We start from the raw sequence: 22839 nt of genomic DNA on the forward strand, positions 1-22839 counted from the left end.
TCCCATAGAGAGGGTCTTCTCAGGGTGCCGTCAGCCAAACAGTGTAGGCTGGCGACCCCCAGGGGGAGAGCCTTCTCTGTGGGAGCACCTACCCTCTGGAATGAGCTTCCCCCAGGACTTTGACAACTTCCTGACCTCCGGACCTTTCGCCGCGAGCTGAAGACATATCTATTCTTCCGAGCAGGACTGGCTTAAGTAGGGTTTTTAAATATGGATTTTATTGGGGTTTATTTTATATTTTGTATTGTATTTTAAATTTTAGGCCATATTGAATAAGTTTTTTAAAGAGTGTTTTTTATTGTAATATATTGTATTATTTTATCTGCCTGTTCACCGCCCTGAGTCCTTCGGGAAAAGGGCGGTATAAAAATTAAATTATTATTATTATTATTAGCTGATGGTGGCTGATTTCCTCCCCGATGGGTTGGGCGGGGGAAGCCAGGGCTACAGGGAGTTTGCTGCCTCCCTGAGCACACCAGTGACTCCCCCATTCTTCGCTGCCTTCTACGAGGCAGCTATGGCCTGTGATGGACCCCCATTTCGAGGGATATTGGCATTCACCCTGGAGCTATTGGGGTGAGCGACCGTTCCCTCGCCTCTCAAGAACATGTATTCTAATGGCTGTTGTAGGGGTTATGTAGGGGTCATAGCTGGCTCTGTATGTTATCTGACCTCCCAGGTTTGGTTGAAATTTGCTGGATGTAATGTAATTGTGATGTAATGGAGGGGCTTGTGTTCTGGAAGGGTGTTGGGTAATTCCTATTGTGGCTTAATGGCTTTTGTCCTTTTTGGCTCTTGGGTGATGGCTGCTTCTAATCCTACCATTCTGCCTTTGTTTCAAAATATACTGTCTTGAATGGATTACCAAATCTGCATTTCTAAAAGCTGGCCTCAGCATCTGCTGGGCTATTAAGAAAGACTTGGAGGTTGCTTTCTGCCTCTAAAAACATGTTTCTCCATTTCTCCCTTTGGGAAAATATAATAATCTGCCCTTTTTAATATTCCTCAAAATATTTCATCCTTCTAGGAGGGGGGTGGCTTCCCATACTAGCTCTCTTGACAAACCAGCAACATTCATTTAGAATGGAATGACACTAAGTGCTATTAGAGGTGAGAAGGATCTGTTATGAGGTCCTGCAAAATATTCTTTGCTTAGATTTTTTGTCTCCTTATTTAATATGCTACTGTGACTATGTAGCTCCTTTAAATATGCAGAACTCGTCAAAGATAACAAGTAGAGGAACACAAAGCTTGTAAAAAAAATCAAAATTATTATAGGATTGGGTTTATTACCTTCTTGTTTTGATTGAACATAATTTCCATTTAATTGCAGCATTCTAGTAGACTTTGTTTCTTTAATTTAGTGACTTCAACTTTTTTAAATTACTTTTCTGGGATGCTTTTAGAATGGTTATTTGTATAGTTGATCCAACTGTCAAATATTGTCAAATATTGTGTTCTTTTTGCAAATGTATTCATATTTACTATTAATATTTACTTGTAAGTGAGGATGAGCTCCAATATTCCAAGAGCTCCTCAATCCTCTAGAGCAGGAGAACTGGATTGGATTGGATTATAATTATGTGGTCTCAAGTTAAGTGCCTGATCTGGATAGAAAACAAGCAACATCCTATGTTAATACTAGAGTTTAATGCCATATTTTACCATACTGTAGGTTCAATTAATCTACAATCAACGATATATAATTGACAGCCATTACCTCTGCTGTTAGATCTTGTATTGTCATGTTATTTATGCTATGGTATTTTTATTATTAGTTGAATAATAAAAACACAATAGTATAAATAAATTTTCTGTCTGGAAAAGCAATTTAGTATTAAACAATGAGGTATAAATTTAGAAATAATTTTTTTAGTGGAGTATGAAGAATAAGTAATAAATGTTTGCCAGTAATATCTGGTAGAAGTGATAGGAAAATGGTTATAGTAAAGAACTGTGGAAATAAAGAAGAGAAGGGGGGAAAATGCATCTTGAGCCTGTGTCAAATGCCCACCATGGCTACGCCCACCATGGCCATGCCCATCCCAGCCCTCTGAGGTCAAACACAACCCTGATGCAGCCCTCAATGAAATCAAGTTTGACATTCCTGCTCTAGAACAATTTTTGAATGTCTTCTGAGGTAGGGGGTTCCCAGTATGGGAAGTACAACTTTTGAAAACAAGGTTGTCAGTGCAAAATCAGCTCATTGTGTTAAAATGATTTAATTTCTGATACTGTGTTTGGGATATAATCTTTGCTGCTTCACTGTTACTTAAGCATCTGTTAAAAAATTAAATACTTTGTAATGTGTCTTGACCTATATGTAATATGTATTTTGGATTTCTTAACAAAGTACTTGTTTCTACAACAGTTGCTCTCTATAATGAGTCTTTTCTGTGTAGAATGCCCAACTTATTTGCTCTCAGGGCAGTGATTTTTCATTTAATGTTTTTATAGTTTTTTCACTATTATCAAAATAGTGTAATAGTTATTCACAACAGAAATTTGATTCATAAGAGATTTGTCATCTTTTTGTTGTATAAAAAAATGCAAAAATTAGGTCTCCATGAGAAGCCATTATCCTGTGTGCTATAGTTGAAGAAATTAGTCCATTGTCACAATGACAGGAATAACCAGTTTGTTAAGAATGAAATCTATCTTATAGCATTTTCCCAAATCATAATGAATTATAGTAATCATAATGAACAATGACCTCAGTGGAAAAGCAGCAGAAGACTCTCCTGTGGTAAAAGAGTATTTTCCTTTCACTCTAGCTCTGAGTTTGTGTTGTAATAAGCATAGGAGTACCAAAGCTATTTGACTGGCATGGAATTTATTTATATATTTTTATTTGATATAAGATTTATATATTATATTTTAGAGTGAGCTAAAACACTTAACCTACTTAAAATATAAGCCTTTCTATCCATTTACAGCTTGAGGAATGGGTGTTTTACTTGTCGGGTATTGGTCTGATACCTCAACCAATGGAACCAGCTAGTGTCAGTTCTTGTCTTGGTCACCATTCTTCTATCATTGTAAACTTCAAGAATCCTACATTTGAAGAAGTTGTGGTAGATATCATTTTAACAGGTATGACTGCCCTCATTCTCTTTTATGACTGGGAAATTGGATTATCCATCTAAAGAAAACTTAAAATCTTTTCTACTGTATACCATGGAATGATTTCTTTTAAAAAAATTTAATTATATAAAACTATTTTCTCTCAATAGTGAAGATGGGGATTTATGGTAGGCCTTCTACCATAGTAACTAGGATGTGATATAGGGTTTTATTCTGCTAACAACTACCCAACCCTCGAGAACATAGGCATGTATAAACAGAGGCATAGAATCAAAAACACATTACTACCACTTTAATAAAGCCTTAGTAAAACTACACCTAGAAAACTACATCCAGTTTTGGTCGCCACATTATAAAAAAGATGTTGAGACTTTGAAAAAAGTGCAAAGAAGAGCAAATAAGATGATTAAAGGCCTGGGGACTAAAACATATGAAGAACAGTTGCAGGATTTGGGTTTGGCTAATCTAGAGAAAAGAAGGACTAAGCAATATTCCAATATTTGAGATGCTGCCACAAAGAGGAGGGGGTCAATTTATTTTCCAAAGCACCAGAGGGCAGGATAAGAAACAATGGATGGAAACTAAACAAGGAAAGAATCAATCTGGAATTAAGGAGAAACTTCCTAACAGTGAGGATAATTAACCAGTGGAACAACCTGCCTTCAAAAATTATGAGTACTTTATCACTGGAGATTGAAGAAGAGACTGAACAGTCACTTGTCTGAAATGGTACAGGGTCTCCTGCTTGAGCAGGGGGCTGGTCTAGAAGACCTCCAAGGTCCCTTCCAGCTCTATTCTGATTGAGTGATGCTGATAGATAATAGCAAGTTGGACTGTAATTTTCTGGATCAGTTTGTTTTCTTGAGTAGTAAGAACAATATAACTCTGCAATAATGCATGCTGCATGATCATTAAACTTAAGTTCTATCAATCATTTTGGAATCTTTATTTAGAAGATACATAAAACAGAATGAGAGATACAGGGTATAAACTTTATTGTCTCTTTCCAACAAGATCCAATATAAGGAAGATCTGAACCTATCCATGTACAACTGTATAACTATAATTGTGCAATGCCCATAAAATAGCAATAGAACATTAATTAATATTATTTATGTTTATCTATAGGAATCTTGATTTTCATATTACCAGACCCTCACTGGGAAAACAGGAGTTAACATTAATGAAATCAAGACAGAATTTTGTTAAACTAAAACATTAATGCCTCTGTGCAATTACTAATAAGTACTAGATGATAACTATTTCATATATATATATGTTTATATAATATATAATCTTTTTGTATGATACTTACATATATTGTTGTGACAAAATAAATAAATAAATATTTTGGATCAGGTTATATCTACTGGGTGTACTTTTTAAACTTTAAAGCAAACTATTCAGAAATATTTGAAATTGCATTTAATTGGTATACTTTATTGTCACAGATAATAGTTGTTTCTTTTGCGGGAGCATTGCTATTAAGAGCATTTACAGGACGAAGTTGTAGACCATGCACCTCAGTCATTTCATTTCCATTGTGAAATTGCTATTTTTCTGCTACTCTGCTTCCTAATTAGGGATACTATTATTTAAATAAAATATTTAACATAATTATATGCTGGATACAATCTAATCCAAATTCATATTGTTTATTATAGTTATAGCAATTTATATATTTTAAACTCTGAAAATATTCAGTATATTTATTAAGAACAAATTATTTTCACATTTATTTACATTTGATAATGAAAACATAGATTTTGAGAACAGCTATAATTCTCATTTAAACTTTATTATAGTTTAACATGTATAGGTAGATGTTCTGACAAATACCATAAATTAGTTCAGTGACAGTTTGGTAACACAATGGTAGTATAATTCCTTCTCCAAGCTGAGGGATTTACACTGAATAAGTATGACCCCTGAAGTTAATGTGAAAATGTATGTGTATCCTGAGACAGATCACTCTCTGATTGTTTTCTGGCTCATCGTCAATCTCACCCATTCAGTTGGCCCATCCCAGGAAACTGGGATGGTAATCAATGGTAATCCAACCAGCAGTGGAATGTTTGGTTACTGTCTATTCTTAGAGCAGTGAGATGTGATTTCTAATTATGTTGCTAGACTCACTCATCATATCAGTATAGTTGTTTAAGAAATGCTTCTGTTATATTTATCCATTTGTTTTCAATTTTGCTGTGTTGATGATGTAACTTTTGACTGGTTAAAAACTATATCAAAGTTATCATTCAAATCATGCTATTCTTGAGGAACAGTATTTTAGAATCTTTTTTTGTAATTTAATAGTAACATAGAAGGGAGTAATTAAACAAGATAGTTCCATAACCTTTGCAAACTGCCAACCACGAGTAAATGGATTACTATTGTGACATGAGTTAACTTTATATCAGAAGAGTTGGAAAAATGACTCATGGCAGTTAAAATTTGTGCAGTAAACTGCAGGATGGTTTGATAGTACAGATGTAACATTATTTTATTCTTTTTTTATTGTATAAAATACAAAAAAAAAAAGAAAATAGAATTCAGGAAATTTCTCAGGAAATTTCTCCTTAGTTCTAAGTTGCTTCTTTCTTTGAGCAATGGGTGGAAACTGATCAAAGAAAGAAGCAACTTAGAACTAAGGAGAAATTTCCTGACAGTTAGAACAATTAATAAGTGGAACGACTTGCCTGCAGAAGTTGTGAATGCTCCAACACTGGAAATTTTTAAGAAAATGTTGGATAACCATCTGACTGAGATGGTGTAGGTTTTCCTGCCTGGGCAGGGGGTTGGACTAGAAGGCCTCCAAGGTCCCTTCCAACTCTGTTGTTATGTTATGTTATGTTATGTTATGTTATGAATTAAGGAAAGAAAAGGAAACAGGAAAAGGGGGTGTGAAATTCAAGGAAGAAGAGAAAAAGAAAGAAAAGGGGGCATTGACTTCCAACTTTTCCAAGCACAGTACAAGATAAATACACTTCAACCTCGATTTTTTGCTTTTACATATTAATATATAACTAGCCATTTCTATAACACCAAATCTTTCTAATCAACAAAACCAAAACCAAAGTTTTGGTTTTTTTCTACAAGCACAAATTCCAGAAGTGATATCTAAATAAGAACATATTTACCTCTTTAAATAAAGTATTCAATTTAACTTTTCCTGCTTTATCTTCCTTGCTATGGAAATATTTATTTATTTATTTATTAAATTTTTATACCGCCCTTCTCCCGAAGGACTCAGGGCGGTGTACAGCCAGAAATAAAATGCAAGATATGTACAATTAAAACAAATTAAAACAGCAAAATTACAAAAACGGCTAATAATTAAAATTAAATTTAAAATATTTAAGAATATTAATAAAACCCCAATTTAAAATCAAACTATTATGCCAGTCCCGCTTGAGTAAATAAGTATGTTTTTAGCTCACGACGGAAGGTCCGAAGATCAGGCACTTGACGTAGGCCAGGGGGGAGTTCATTCCAGAGTGTCGATGCTCCCACAGAGAAGGCCCTACCCCTGGGGGCCACCAGCCGACACTGTTTGGCGGACGGCAGCCTGAGGAGACCCTCTCTATGAGAATGTACGGGTCGGTGGGAGGCATAGGGTAACAGCAGGCGGTCTCGTAAGTACCTGGGTCCTAAGCCATGGAGCGCTTTAAAGGTGGTAACCAAAATCTTGAAGCACACCCGAAAGACCACAGGAAGCTAGTGCAGACTACGGAGCAGTGGGGTTACGTGGGAGCCACGAGGGGCTCCCATTACTACTCGCGCAGCCGCATTCTGGACTAACTGCAGCCTCCGGGTGCACCTCAAGGGCAGCCCCATGTAGAGAGCATTGCAGTAATCCAGCGAGGCGTAACCAGGCGTGAGTGACTGTGCATAAGGCATCCCGGTCAAGGAAGGGCGCAACGGGCGGACCAAGCGGACTTGGTAAAAGGCCCTCCTGGAGACGGCCGCCAGATGTTCATCAAAGGACAGCCGTCCATCCAGGAGGACGCCCAAGTTGCGAACCACCTCCTTTGGGGCCACTAACTCGCCCCCAACATTCAGCTGTGGATGCAGCTGACTGTACCGGGGTACCGGCATCCACAGCCACTCCGTCTTGGAGGGATTGAGCTTGAGTCTGTTTCTCCCCATCCAGACCCGTACAGCTTCCAGGCACCGGGACAGCACTTCGACCGCTTCGTTGGGGTGGTCCGGGGTGGAAAAGTACAGCTGAGTATCATCAGCGTACAGATGATAACTCACCCCGAAACCACTGATGACCTCACCCAGCGGCTTCATATAGATGTTGAACAGGGTCGGCGAGAGAATCGACCCCTGAGGTACCCCACAAGTGAGGCGCCTCGCGGACGACCTCTGCCCCCCTGTCAACACCGTCTGCGACCGGTCGGAGAGATAGGAGGAGAACCACCGATAAACGATGCCTCCCACTCCCAATCCCTCCAACCGGCGCAGCAGGATACCATGGTCGATGGTATCAAAAGCCGCTGAGAGATCTAATAGGACCAAGGCAGAGGAACAACCCCTGTCCCTGGTCATCCACCAATGCGACCAAAGCCGTCTCCGTACTGTAACTGGGTCGGAAGCCGGACTGGAACGGGTCTAGATAGATAGCTTCCTCCAGGTGCCGGGGGAGCTGCCACGCAACCACACTCTCTACAACCTTCACCACAAAGCGAAGGTTGGAGACTGGACGATAATTACCCAAAATAGCTGGGTCCAGGGAAGGCTTCTTCAGGAGAGGTCTCACCACCGCCTCTTTCAAGGCGGTGGGGAAAACCCCTTCAACCAAAGAAGCATTTATAATCCCCTGGAGCCAGCCTCGTGTCACTTCCTGAGCAGCCAGCACTAGCCAGGAAGGACACGGGTCCAGTAAACATGTAGTTGCATGTAACCTCCCCAGCAACCTGTCCACGTCCTCGAGAGCCACAGAATCAAACTCATCCCAAATAACCTCAACAAGACGTGTCTCCGCCATCTCGGTTGGATCATCGCAATCTTGGTCCAAGCTATCCCGAAGCTAAACGATTTTATCGTATAGATAACCATTAAACTCCTCAGCCCGTCCCTGTAGGGGGTCATCCCCTCCCTCCTAATGAAGGAGGGAACGGGTCACCCGAAACAGGGCAGCCGGGCCCTGTATAGTATGTATTTCTATTTGTATTTGTAATCTTTGTGAAATGTCACCCTTTTTATTTACAAAATTTATTGTATTCTTTCAAATACTTTGGCCTTACTGAAGGGGTGTGTGTGTTTCCTTTCATCCTCCCCTTTCAAAGTACTAAACTTTTTAAAAACAAATAAACAAAAAAACAACACTTTTTTAAAAAAATCAAAACTTTCTAATACATCTTATTCTTTGACTTTAACATGCAAGTTTTAAACTTCAATATTGCATTTAATTCCCTCCTTCCAAGCTACCCTTATATAATATTTTTCTTTTATAAACATTCTTTTTAACATACAGAGTTTTTCTTTAAATTGGTACATCATTTTCTTTAACTTTCTCTTAAATACAGGTACTCTCAGATACATTTACAATAGCTTTTGCTTACTTTAAGAGTTATGTTGAGGGTCAGACCATATCAAGTGGTCTGGGGGTCCCTGCTCGACCATCATGGATTTCGATGAAATTTTGCGATGAAAAACCAACCCTACTTTTTTAGGGGATATGAAACATGCTCTTTCTAATGAGAATGATTTATTAGAATTTCCAGAAAGTCTTTTTTTGTGTGAAATCAGGCTGAAAATACCCTATTTTTGGTGTTTTTACAAAAAACCATCAACTTTGCACTCAATTTGTAAACTATTGGAAAGCAGGAAAAGGAAATTTTATATTTGAAAACCTGGTGTTGCTAAGTTATTACCCCCAAAGTTTCACATTTATCATACCTTTTCTTCCAGAGATATAAAAGGCCAAACTAAGCTTTTTTCGAGCCACACTGTTTTTGGCCAACTTTGCTACAAATTATTTAGATGGAGATCGCTCATGATAATGTTTTTATTGTTTTGTTTAATAGAGCACAAAACGTTGTACAAGATGGCCAAGTTTTGTTTCTCTCAACAAAATATTGCCAGAGATATTATGTCTCAAAGTTGCTGGAACCTCAGAGTCATATTGTAGAAGGCTGTAATATGGGGTCAAACAAATGCGTATATCTCTGCAAGTATTGCATTGACACAAGTAACACTTTACTAATGTTCATTGGGGACATGTGTTCATGTTCACACAAAATTTCATCGAAATTTGTGATGGTCGAGCAGAGCACTTTTCTTGACATGGAATAACCCATAAGCATTATATATACACGAAATCCTCAACTTTGTTAATGACTTTAAAGAAAAAAATCCACATTTGTCTTTTCTTTGCCACTCTTCTTTCAGTTGTGTTGACAGATTTACATTTGAACCTTAATAGTGAGGGTGAAAACGAAAGTTAATATCCGGTTCTTTCAAGGCTGCGATATACTCCACTGCATTTTCAGCTATTTGAAAATTTGCCTCTGCAGTTTGGTAACATTCTCCACATATATCCATCTCAGAAGTGCTTTGAAAGGATTTTTTTATCACCAGAGAGCAATTGGCCCACGAATTGGGATATTTTATTTAGAGACCTTTTAAATACTTTGCTCCATCATCTTGGCTTCGTCTTTTAGTAAAAATCAGAATCAGAAAATTTTAGCCACCCACAGCTAAGAAGATCAAGCTGCCAGTTACCACAACAGTAAACTTAAATCACGACTTTCAATTTTTCTCCGTCAACTTTTCTTTTTCTCTCTCTCAGTAAACTTCCTTAGTTGACTTGCCTTAGCAGCCTTCTTGTTCTTTAAGACAAAAGAAATTGCTGAAATGGAGCAGGTCTTCAAAAAAGTATAGCAGGCTGTTGCTAGAAAAAGCATTTATTAAGTTGATTTAAGATAGAATAATAATCTTTGAAGGTGATTAAGAAAGGGAGGCACAACTTACTGTTTGAAAAATAAATTTCAAAACGGATGGTTTCTTTGACCCCTGAATAGATTTTGGTATGCAGACAGCTTCAGAGTTCAACTCCAAAAACAATTTGCCGGCTTACAGCTATATTTTTTTTTAATAAAAAAGTTTTATTTTTACATTCATATCCAACAACTCATCCAATGTACAGTCATATACAATTAGTCGGGCTTGCCCAGTCACCACCCCCTCCTTTTAACTCTCTTCCCTCTTCTACCTTCTTCTACTTTCCAGACCTTCCTCCCCTTCTCTTATCTACATCCTCTCCTCCCTCCACCCTATACCTTCCTTCTCCCTCTTCTACCCCTCTTCCTTCCTTTTCTGCCTCTTCTACCCCTCTTCTCCTCTTTCCTACCTCCTACTCTCTCCTCCTTTCTCCCTCCCCACCATTCTAAAATGGTAGCTGGGCAGACCCGACCCTACATTAATTATATTTATACATCTTCAATAATCCCTGTACATTAACAATCACTCCATCCTCTACCCTCAACCACCCCAGTTCCCCTCCCCCTTACCACCACCCCCGACTTCCCAGAACAAAATGCAGGGTATCAAAACTAACAATCATAATCCAAAATAAATCTTAAATTATAATCTCTAGTCACTCCACACATAATCACATTCTCAATTCCCCTCTCCTTCAAAAATATATCTAATACAAAATATTTCCTAAATTTACTCATATGCTATTCGATATTTTTTAATCTGATACTTATTTTGAATATAATCAATCCACATTTTCCATTCTAAACTATATTTTTCTTGTGTATAGTCTTTCAAATAAGCAGAAATTTTTGCCATTTCTGCCAGATTTGATACTTTGAGTGTCCATTCTTTAATTGTAAGTAATTCTTCTTTCTTCCAATATTGAGCAATCAAAAGTCTTGCGGTTGATATTAAGTTCAAAATCAATTTAGTCTCTATAGCTGTACAATCCATAATTATTCCTAGTAGAAAGAACTGTGTAAACTTAATCTTCTTTTTCAGAATATTCTGCATAATCCACCATACTTTAATCCAAAACGCTTTAACTTTTTTACAAGTCCACCATATATGGTAATAAGTGGCATCTTCACAATCACATCTCCAACATTTAGCCTGTACATTAGGATACATACATGACAACTTTTTGGGGTCTAAATGCCATCTATAAAACATCTTATAAAAATTTTCTCTCATATTTTGCACTTGTGTAAATTTAATATTCCTCACCCAAATTCTTTCCCAAGTTTCCAACATTATTGGTTGCTGAAAATTTTGTGCCCACTTAATCATACAATCCTTAACCAATTCAGTCTCTGAGTCTATTTCTACTAATACATTATACAACCTCTTAATATGCTGTTGACCTTGATCTCTCATTTGTTTTAACAAATTATCCTCAGTTTGCTTAATACCTATTTTTTGATCTAATTTCCATCTAGCTTGTAATTGTCCATATTGAAACCATGTATAATTTTTCCCTTCTTCCCCCATCTTTTCTCTGGATTTTAATTGTAATTCCCCCTTTTCCATACAAAGGAGTTCTTTATAAGTAACTACCTCCATCTTTTGATATATATTTATATTTTCTATCATGTGTCTCAGGATTGCCCATATTGGAATCTTTCTATCTAATTTATATTGATATTTCCTCCACACCCTCAATAATGCATTTCTAATTATATTATTTTTAAATATCTTATCCACTTTCTTATCATATAATAAATAGGCATGCCACCCATATAACAAACCATAACCTTCTATATTCAAAACTCTTTCCTCAGTTAAATTAATCCAATCAGTAATTAATGATAAAACAACTGCTTCATAATACAATTTTAAATTAGGCATTTTAAGACCCTCCCTTTCCCTTGTGTCCTGCATTATTTTTAATTTTATTCTTGGTTTTTTGCCCATCCATACAGAATTATTAACCCCCTTTTGCCATTCCTGTAATTTGATATCGTTCTTAAGTACCGGTATCATTTGAAACAAAAATAGAAATCTGGGCAAAACATTCATTTTTATAGCTGCTATTCTTCCCAGCAAGGATATTTGTAACTTCTTCCAATTCTCCATTTCTTTCCATACCTTCTGCCACAATATCTCATAATTATTTTTGTATAATTTGACATTTGAAGCTGTAATATATATTCCTAAATATTTAACCTTTTTAACGATTTCAAAACCCGTAGTTCTTTCTAACTCTTCTTTTTGTTGTATATTCATATTTTTAGTTATCATCTTTGTCTTTTGCTGATTCACTTTAAATTTAAATTTAAATTTTTAAATTTACTTTACCATGCTGACCAATTATTTCTTTTAAACCAGTAGCTGAATAAAACTGATAAGAACAGATACTACACTTGTTCTTAGCCAAAAGGCCGAGAAGCGATACCGGCTTACAGCTGTATTGAAGGGTCCTGAGAGGAAGTTCTTTGACATATCCTAACCGGGTGGGTCATAAAAACTGATGGGATATCAGTCCCTTCAGTTAAAAGGTAGAAGAGCAACACTACGGTGAGAAATCCTTCGGAGATCTCTCCTCATGCGTGTGTTCAGTTAGCCATATTCCCCGGAAGTTATACCATTATTTTATTCTTGAGCACAGATGTAACTTTGTTTTATTCTCAACAGCCTATTTTTCCACTTATAGTAACATTTTCCGTCATGTCATTTACCATAGCCAGTGCAAGTTTTTGAAATTACTTTTTCTACATTCTCCATAAATGCCATCTTTATTAATTAGGTACCTATATTGTCATGTGCATTAACTATCTCAACATAAATTTTTAAAAACAGGTGAGATGAGTTAACAGAAACAATTATATGAATAATTTGTAACTATTAAATAATGAAAAGTAAATCTGTATCATAAACCTTTGTAATCATAAAAAGATATAAAATGTGATTGGTTTGTTCATGACTAGCTTATTTGAATATTCAACATAGAGCTCTTCCTGCTATCCATTTATTCTTCTTATTTCAAATTGTATAGTTTTAGTAAAGGAATATGTATCTCATACTTATTTCCTAGTCCTGGAATGGACTATCTGTGGATCAGAAATCTTAGTTTGTTTTTTTAAACATTAAGAAGTCTGGTGCAGGATATCCATTCGACACTGATTAATATAATACAATGTCAATAACTTTCATGCGATAACAGCATTTTTTACATAATAAAGATTATCACTGAAAACTGCAGTTATTTATTTCTGAGTACCTAATTCATAGCGTGAGGGCTGAGGCTGACAAGGCTGGACCCCAGGAATCGGACTTTCATTCTACAGTATACAGCCATTGCATTCTCATTATATACTCTTTATGTAAGTAGTATTATGCTCTTTCCTTCCCCTTTTCCCTTTTTCTTTGGAGAGCTAGGTCTTCATATAACTTGTCTAAAGTATAATAATTTGAGTTTAGTTATTTGTGTTTCCAGTAAGAATTCTGAATTGATTTGTTCTATGATCCATTTATGTGTTTTTTAGGCTGTCCATGGTATTGTCAGGAATCATCTCCATCACCAAAGTTTAAGTATCAATACTCTTTCTATCATGCTTCTTCAAAGGCTAGCTTCTGCCTATTACAGAGAAACATTGCCTGTACTGTTCCAAACTTTGTAAATATAGATAGCCTCAGCATCTGAATTTGTCTTCTAAGATCTTCACTGGTAGTCTACCAAGTGTTAGTCCTTGACATATTTTCTGGCTGCTGGTTCCTTTGCTCTTAATAGTAAGAAAGGCCTACTTAATTATCTGCTACTTAATTATCTTCATTGTCAGTTCTAAGATTGCTTGTTGTAGCTATTGTTATCAGTTTGGTCTTCTTTGTATTTAGCGTTAGCCCTAATATTTCACTGTCCTCCTTCACTTTCATTACTAGAATTTAAAAGATCATCTACCTTTTCAGCTAACAGAGTAATTATCAGATTAATACTGTTAGACTAGCAGTTCAAAGACATGCAAATGCAAGTAGATTAATAAGTACCACTTCGGTGGGAAGGTAACAGCATTCCATGTACTTTGGGTGTATAGCCATGTTGGCCACATGACCACAGAAGTTGTTTTTGGACTATCCTGGCTCTCTCAGCCAAAAAACAGAGATGAGTACTGTGTCCTAGAGTCAGACACGACTGACAGGGAAAACTTTATTGATAGTTCATATTACCTGTGTTTCTGCTTCCATTGTAAAACCTTACCCAACTTTTTTCAAACCAGCCTCCCTCTACATAGCTAGTCCTTGAGTTACAACAGCAATTGGGACTGAAATTTCTGTTGTAAGTGATGCAGTTTTCAAGTAGTCCCCATTACTCTTCTTAAACAAAGATCATGATTTATTAAGCAACCATCCTCACAATTTCCTGCTAACTTCCAACAACTAACATTGGTGGAGAAGGTGGCAGGAAGTTGCAAGTCCCAGGCAGCAGTTTTCCCCACCTTTGGCAGGTGGAGAAGGATATACAAGAAGGTATGAGTGGCCAAGGAAATGCCACAAAACTCAGAGCTGGAGCATGAGGTAGCTGGTGAGGGGTAATGCAAATGCAGAGAGGGTGAGAAAGGGTGTCTGGGTGTGGAAGACTTACCCAAACAACATATGGCATTCCCTGTCATCTTCCCCATTGACTTTTCTTGTGGGAAGCTGGTAGGGGAGGTCACAAAACATGATCAAGTGATCAGGGGATACTGCAACTTCATGAGAACTGGTTGACAAACACCCAGAACACAATTACATGACTGCAAGGGTGTTGGGATGGCTGGAACTTTGAGGAATGGCCGTAACCACTACTTATTAATACAATTTAACTTTGAATAGTCACTGGCTATGTAGTTATTAACAGAGGACTACCTGTAATGTACTCAATATATGGTTTGAATAAATAAGGAGAGAATAGCAAAGATATAATAGAATAGTGAAGATATAATACACAGTGGATTTAAACTTTGAAGTAAGGAGGCTTCATACGTAGATCAGCAGATTTGGTGGCTCTGGAGGATTTAGTGAAACGAAGAGGGGACAATTTGGAAAGAGACTAATAGATTCCCTGGAGCCCTGGAGCCCCTGGAATCGATCTTGATCCCCCAGCATGTAAAACAGATTGCTGGATCATCTTCCCCGGAGCCCTGAAGCCCCTGATATCGATCCTGATCCCAGCATGTGAGAAAGATCCCCAGCGTGTGAGAGATCCCAGCGTGTGAGAAAAATCTCCAGTGTGTGAGAGAGATCGCCAGATCATCGGATCATTTTCCCACCACAAAATCAAGGCAGAGCTTCATCCCCAGCACCAAGGCAAGACTTCTTGGATATTGGATAAATATTGACAGGCAAAATAATTCTTATTCGAAGTGGCTGCACCGGCTACCTTCAAACGCTCCGTTAAACTCCCCCATTTTAAACTGGATTGGATTTAAATCTACCACCATTTTAAAAACCCTCCCACTGGAAGACTACAAAAGCACGCTAGCTAAAAGCTGCAGGAAATGGGCTGCTTTTTGTCGTCTAAACAAAGGAAGACAATAACACCCCACACTTTCATTTCTATCTTTTAATTAGCAATTCATCTACTAATCTAGCACCTGGTATAATTAATTGATAGTTATTTTCTATTTATCCTTAATTGCCTAGCTATTTTTGTCATACAACTGTATTCCATTAAGTAAGGGTTAACTCTAATATTATTGATCATTAATTATCATTACTATCATTTATCAATTATCAAATACCAATTATCATTAGTCATTAATTAATTAGCACTGAATAGCTGAATATCCAATAATCTAATTAATTATTAGCAACTCAATAGTTAAGTTAATTGACATTATTTACTGTTCTATGTTAATTGATTTATTGTCATTAATTTGTTATCTGATTAATTACTTGCTAGTTACTATTTCACTATTGATATTGACTAATTAATTTTGTAAAATACTTACGGAACATTGACCATGCCAGGCAAAAACTCCAACAGATTTGCCAAACACCCTCAAACAAAAGTTTTCACTACAAACAATGACCCAAACGACTCCAGAATATGCTATAAATGTAACGAATCCATAGATGAATGTGATGAATTCAAGAAATGCCAATTATGTACCAATTATGCCCATCATACCTGCCTGAAAATAAACAAATCAATAGCCAATTTCCTACAATCAGATCCTACATTTATCCATATATGTCCATCTTGTTTCCCAAAATTCGACCACGTAATTGCCATGTCTGATAGGGTCCATACCTTGGAAACAACTATAAAGTCATAACAAACTATCATCGACTCCATTGAAGCAAGCTTAGAAAAAAGAATAATAGCATGTTTTGAACCACGTTTCACAAATCTTGAAAAAAAATTACAACACAAAAAAATGAAAACTCAGCAGATCAAAATATTTTCCCAATCCAACAAACATTACCTAATCCACAACCTAAACCACAAATATCTGCCAACCAACCAGACAACGTAGCCATACTCGTAAAAGATACCATCGAGAGAGAACAAAAACATCAAAATGCTATATTATTTGGATTAGATAACACCAGTGAACCAGATATCACCAAGGTTTGTAACATCATTAAAAATTATAATTCACCCACCATCTCCCGTGACAAAATAATCAAAGTCTCCAGAGATGGACCAGAATACAAAAACAGTGATGGCTCAGTGGCGCCTAGATTCTGTAGAGTCATCTGCATAAATGAGACCAGCAAACCAAAGTTCATTTATGCTATAAACTCAATTGTCAGAACCAACCCCATCCACAGCAAACTTAGATCACAGCCTGATCTATCATTTCTGCAATGGATCCGCTCCCGCAAACTCTGCACAGAACCCAACCACTTTCTTATTAAAATTAAAATTTCATTTTTTATTAAAATAAAAAATCCTGTATCAGGCAATGATCTCATATACTTTTACCCTTTCCTTTCTCAGTCTTTCCTAAAACTAAGCCTCAAGTCCCAACCAAATTCATTTATACCTTTAAGTAAATTTATAAAGCTGCAACTTACTTTCAGTGGCTTACAAAGATAAAAACCCAATATAAAAAACAATAACAGCAATAACCCTCTACCTCCCTAGTAACAACAGTTAATCAAATAAGCCATTTGATGGGCTTCATCCCATTGGCAAACTCCCCATAGCTCCAGAACTTTTCCCCTGACCCAGCAGGGAGGAATGCAGCGCCATAGTCCATCATGGCAGCTGCACCAAAGCCGTGGCAGCTACAAGAGTGGGCAGGAGGAAGAACCATCAAGAAACAAATTGTTGAAGTCGGGTGAGTGATGATCTCACGAAGAAAAAATAAGAATTTAAAATAGGCACAAGCCTTGGGGAGAACTCGTAGACTGACGGCTAATTGAATAAGTGAAAGTGAAAGTCAATTAAGAGAATACACATTCGGGAAGTGAAAGAGAGAAGATAGGGCTTGGAATGGAAGCAGAGCCCCATTTAAATAAAGAAAAGGAAAATAAACTTTTTCCATCTAAACAATGGTTTGGAAATTCTTGAAAGTCTTAGTGGATTATATTGGAAACTAAAGAAATAGGAGAAAAAAAGTAAAAGAAGCTATTGAACTGTTTTTTATGCGAATATTTCAAATCTCTCTGTTTTAAATTTATGGAATATTAAAGATATCAATAGGACATAAGAATCTGGAAGATAAATAAATACAATTAAGGGGAAATCTTGGAAAATTGACCTCCACGTACCAAAGCATTTGAGAACAAAGGATTTTTGTCACCAGAATGGCTACTTATTATCTGTGAGCAATAACTGTTTCAAAAGGAGATATCAGAGGCAGAGGAAGACAGCTAGAGGATTGGTATTGCTGGGACTACACAATAGCTTTAGAAGAGAGTTTCAGATGGCGTGTCTTTGAATTACAGAAACTGAATTCTCTATTTAAACAAGAACCCAGAGGCAAAGAAAGTATGCAAGAATGGAATAGCAGACTATTCCCCATGGAGAAAGTTCTGTGGGTGTGGGCACACAACATTTTTTTGAAAGGAACTTATGGCTGCCTGTATAGAGGCAGAGGAAAATAGGAAGAGTCGAATAGCTTTCTTATGACTATTCCCATGAGGATTGGTGTCGTTGGGACCACAAAACAGTTTTAGAAGAGATTTCTAAATGGTGTGTCTTTGGATTATTGATTTAAGTGGAGAATTCCTTACTTAAGAAGAACTCAGGCAAAGAAAGAAAATAAGAATGGTATAGTGAACTATTCCCACGGAGAAGGCGTTGCTGATGTAGACACACGACATTTTTTGAAAGGAATTAATGGCTGCTTTTAGAGTTATGTTAAAAGATTTATTTTAGAAATGTTAATATCTATATTAAAATATGAGTGACAACTATGATAAAAATAATTGAGGTTTTGGGAAATGGAGGGAAAAATATTAGAATTAAATTGAGTTAAGAGGGAAATGAGTGTTATTATACTGAGGAAAAAAATTTCTTTTTTTGTTTTTACAAATAAGTAAGGATTTGATAAAACTTCTAAGGAAACAGTTTTGGGGGAAACTGGGCATGCATAAGAGCACAATAGTGCCTACCGTTCCTGTCCTATTGTTCCCTTCATTATATCAAATTAATATAGTTGATGCATATTTTTTTACTTATATATATATATATTTTCTTCAAGATATGTTGTTTTATCTATGACAATTGTTTATGTATACTGTTGTGACAAAAAGAAATAAAAACAAACAAACAAAAAACAACAACTGGGGGAAATAATTAGTGACTACCCTTGCAAATGTTAATGTTTTTATTTGAGATTAAAATGGATTAGATGGAAAACTTTAAATATGTGTTATTGATTTAGAGGCAGAGGAAGATGAGGGAAGAATGAAATTATCTATGTGATCTCTGGGCAGTTTTAAGAAAGAGACTTTAGATAGGATGACCTCTGATTAGTAATGTAGATATAAAGCTGGGAGTGGTGAAATTTTAAAACGTAAATAGAATTTATTAATGATGTTGAAGGGAATTAAGCACGGGGACCAGACTTCATTTAAATATTTTCCTGAATGGGTTGAATTTGATTTACTTCTATAATCAGATTGTGTGCAAATAAATAATTGAATTTAAAGAAGAAGAAGGAAAATACATTGTATTAGACTATAACTTAGGTGAAACTTGATATGTTTAAAGATGTACCTGACCAATAATTTGTTCACAATGATTCTTTTTTATTATGCTTGTAAAAATTTTTTTAAAAAATTGGCAAAAAAAGAAGAAGCCGGTGGTCTTCTGGGTGCAATTCAAGGTGTTGGTGGCCACCTTTAAAGCGCTCCATGGCATGGGACCAGGTTACTTACGGGACCGCCTACTGCCGCCAATAGCCTCCCATCGACCTGTGCGCTCTCACAGGGAGGGTCTCCTCAGGGTGCCGTCAGCCAAACAATGTCAACTGGCAGCCCCCAGGGGAAGAGCCTTCTCTGTGGGGGCACCTACCCTATGGAATGAATTGCCTCTGGAGCTATGCCTTCTTCCCGACCTCCGGGCCTTTAAGCGCGAGCTCAAGACTTTTTTGTTTCACCGAGCAGGGTTGGCCTAAGGGTAATTTTAATGGGTGGTTTTATTACTTGTTATTTTAATAGTCGGCCTATGGAATCAGATTTTTAAATTGAAATAGTGTGTTTTAATTTGTGTATATGTCTTTTTAACTTGGCTGTAAACCGCCCTGAGTCTTCGGAGAAGGGCAGTATAGAAATGTAAATAATAAATAAATAAATAAATAAAACTTAAATCCAAACTGATAAATGCAAGAAGCATTGTAAACAAAATGCCTGAATTTCTCCTCTTGTTAAATACTGGACATTCGATATTATATTTGTATGCGAAACATGGCTGAACTCATCCCTCCCAGACTCCATCATTTCAGACAGAGAATATCATGTTTTCCGGTCCGATCGCGAAACTAGCAGAGGAGGTGGAGTGGCTATCTTTTACAAAAAGTCACTGAATCTAAAAAATATTCAAGTTGCACATAAACTCGCTCTTCCAGAAACTGTTGTCTGTGAACTGTCCCTTAACATCACACTTCGCTTCTTGCTATGCTACAGAGCCCCCATCTACGACATTGCACATGCGAACATGTTAACCTCACTACTAACATGGGCTGCCTCTTGCCCTTATCCTCTCATCTTCCTGGGTGACCTCAACCTACCTCTTATTAATTGGATAACAAATGAATGTACAACTGAACCCATCCATACTACCCTGTACAATGCTGTTACAAATCTAGGTCTTGATCAACTAGTAACTAACAATACAAGACTCAACAACTGCCTTGACCTCATCTTCTGCAACAACACAAACTCAATTTATGAACTATAAATAAAAGAACCCTTTTCCAACAGTGACCACAGCATGATAGACTTTTGTCTCAATATATGCACTTACAATAATCTCCATAATAATGGTATACCAAACGACAGTTTCAAAAAAGCCAACTATGATCTTATAGACCTCTTATCTCTTGACTGGCAAATTATATTCTCTAACTGTATCACTGCTGAAGACCACTATAGCGTTTTTCTACTTGAAGTCAATAGAGTCATTAAACTATACGTACCACAAACCACCACCAAAATCAGGAAAAACAAATTACCCATTTCAATAAAAAAGCTCCAATCCAAAAAAAATCCCTCTGGCGAAAAAAAAAAAACTGGCTATGTAGCCAACTTTAAAAACCACTACAAAAATAAAGGTAAAAAAAGGTAAAGGTTCCCCTTTACGTGCTAGTCGTTGGGGGCGGTTCTCCGTTTCAAAGCCAAAGAGCCAGCGCTGTCCGAAGACATCTCCGTGGTCATGTGGCTGGCATGACTCAATGCCAAAGGCGCACGGAACGCTGTTACCTTCCCACCAAAGGTGGTCCCTATTTTTTCTACTTGCATTTTTACGTGCTTTCGAAACTGCTAGGTTGGCAGAAGCTTCTGCTACAAAAATATATGCCACCAAGTAAAGACTGAATGCACCAATTACCACATCAGACAAGAAAAAGACCTTCTGTGCACAAAATCCAATCGTGCTTTCTATAATTTTGTAAACAACAAACTTAAAGACTCGAGATCCATCACACCCCTAAAAAGATCTAACGGTAAAAAATGTAATGATGAAACAGTTAAAGCAAACCTCTTTAACACAATCTTCGGCTCAGTTTTTGTTAACAGTAATGGCTCATACCCAAAATTCCCCAGTCGTACCAACAATGATTACAACAATCTAACACAAATAGATTTCACAGAATGTTGAAAAGGCCCTTCGCAGACTAAAACCTTCTCTATCTATTGGACCTGATGGTCTAGGTTCACGCTTCTTAAAAAAGCTTTCCACTGTTATAGCAAAACCCCTAAGCATAATCTTTGAAAAATCTTTCAGGACCAGCTCCCTTCCCAAACTATGGTACTAGCCACCGTCATCCCTGTCTTCAAAAAAGAAGACTCAGCCTAGTTGAAAATTGCAGACCAATATCTTTATGCTGTGTCACCTGCAAAGTAATGGAATCAATCATCAACCAATCCATCACCCTCCACCTTGAAACAAAAAACCTACTATCTAATAAACAATTTGGTTTCAGAAAAAAATTATCCTGTAATTTACAAATTCTTCACTGCAAAAACATATGGACTACAAATCTTGATCAGGACAAAGCAATAGATGCAATTTACATAGACCTTTGCAAAACTTTTGACTCAATGGTACATGAAATCTCCACTCCTCTGATCACAACAAAATATCTTATGCCACCAGACTTGAAACCCTGGGTTTAGAAAATTTAGAACTCCGCCGCCTTCGGCATGACCTGAGTATAACTCATAAAATAATCTGCTACAATGTCCTTCCTGTCGAAGACTACTTCAGCTTCAGTTGCAACAATACACGAGCACACAATAGATTTAAACTTAATGTGAACCACTCCAATCTTGATTGTAGAAAATATGACTTCAGTAACAGAATTTTTAATGCCTGGAATGTACTACCTGACTCTGTGGTCTCTTCCCAAAATCCCCAAAACTTTAACCAAAGACTATCTACTATTGACCTCACTCCATTGCTAAGAGGTCTGTAAGGGGCGTGCATAAGAGCACCAGCGTGCCTACCGTTCCTGTCCTAATGTTCCCTTTGATTGTATCCAATTCGTATGATTATTTCATGCTTATACTTATATATATTGTTGTGTTTGACAAATAAATAAATAAATAAATAAACAAATAAATAAAAAATATACACCCTTATTTTACTCCTTTGCCAGTCTGTTTCTCTGTATCCCATCCAGACTCTGGCTTCCTATCCCGTGTATACATTTCTCATAAGGACTATGAGCAGAGGTGGGCTGCTACCGGTTTGCATTGGTTCTCCTGAATCGGGTGTTAATTTTCTGAGCAGTTCAGAAAACCAGTTGTTGGAAGAAATCTTTTCCCACTTTACAGGGCTAATCCTGCAAGGGAGTCAGGAAGGAAACATTCTGGTATGCCTGTATTTCTAGCATAATCCTTCTTTTTTTTTTTATAAAAATTTTTATTTTTTCTTTTCTTATACACGTAATATAAACGTACATTTTCTTATTCATAGATAATCATACAAATTCTCTCTAAAGAAAGCACAAAAATGAAACATTTTAATTAAATTTGGAGGTTTACAACAAACCTTCTTCTTTTCCCCCCTCCTCCTCCTCCTTTCCTACCTTCTTCCTCCTCCTCTCCTTCCTCATACCTACTTCCCTTTCCTCTCTCCCACTCCTCTTCTCTTTCCCTCCTTTCTCCCCTTGT

At 36.9% G+C, this 22839-nt stretch overlaps 1 protein-coding gene and 1 pseudogene across 1 annotated transcript in view; one reads left to right on the forward strand and one right to left on the reverse strand.

Moving 5' to 3' along the window:
* The first annotated feature begins 3016 nt into the window (after nucleotides 1-3016).
* The window catches only part of LOC131199940 (cilia- and flagella-associated protein 47-like), a 173310-nt gene continuing 153487 nt past the window's right edge, over nucleotides 3017-22839 (forward strand). The window contains exon 1 of the mRNA XM_058186233.1: nucleotides 3017-3093. The gene's annotated coding sequence lies outside the window, so the exon portion shown is untranslated. The remainder of the gene's footprint in view (nucleotides 3094-22839) is intronic.
* Nucleotides 12341-12464, reverse strand: LOC131200331 (U2 spliceosomal RNA; annotated as a pseudogene).

The sequence above is a fragment of the Ahaetulla prasina genome, chromosome 5 (genome assembly GCF_028640845.1).
Source record: "Ahaetulla prasina isolate Xishuangbanna chromosome 5, ASM2864084v1, whole genome shotgun sequence".
NCBI classification, from domain to species: Eukaryota; Metazoa; Chordata; class Lepidosauria; order Squamata; family Colubridae; genus Ahaetulla; species Ahaetulla prasina.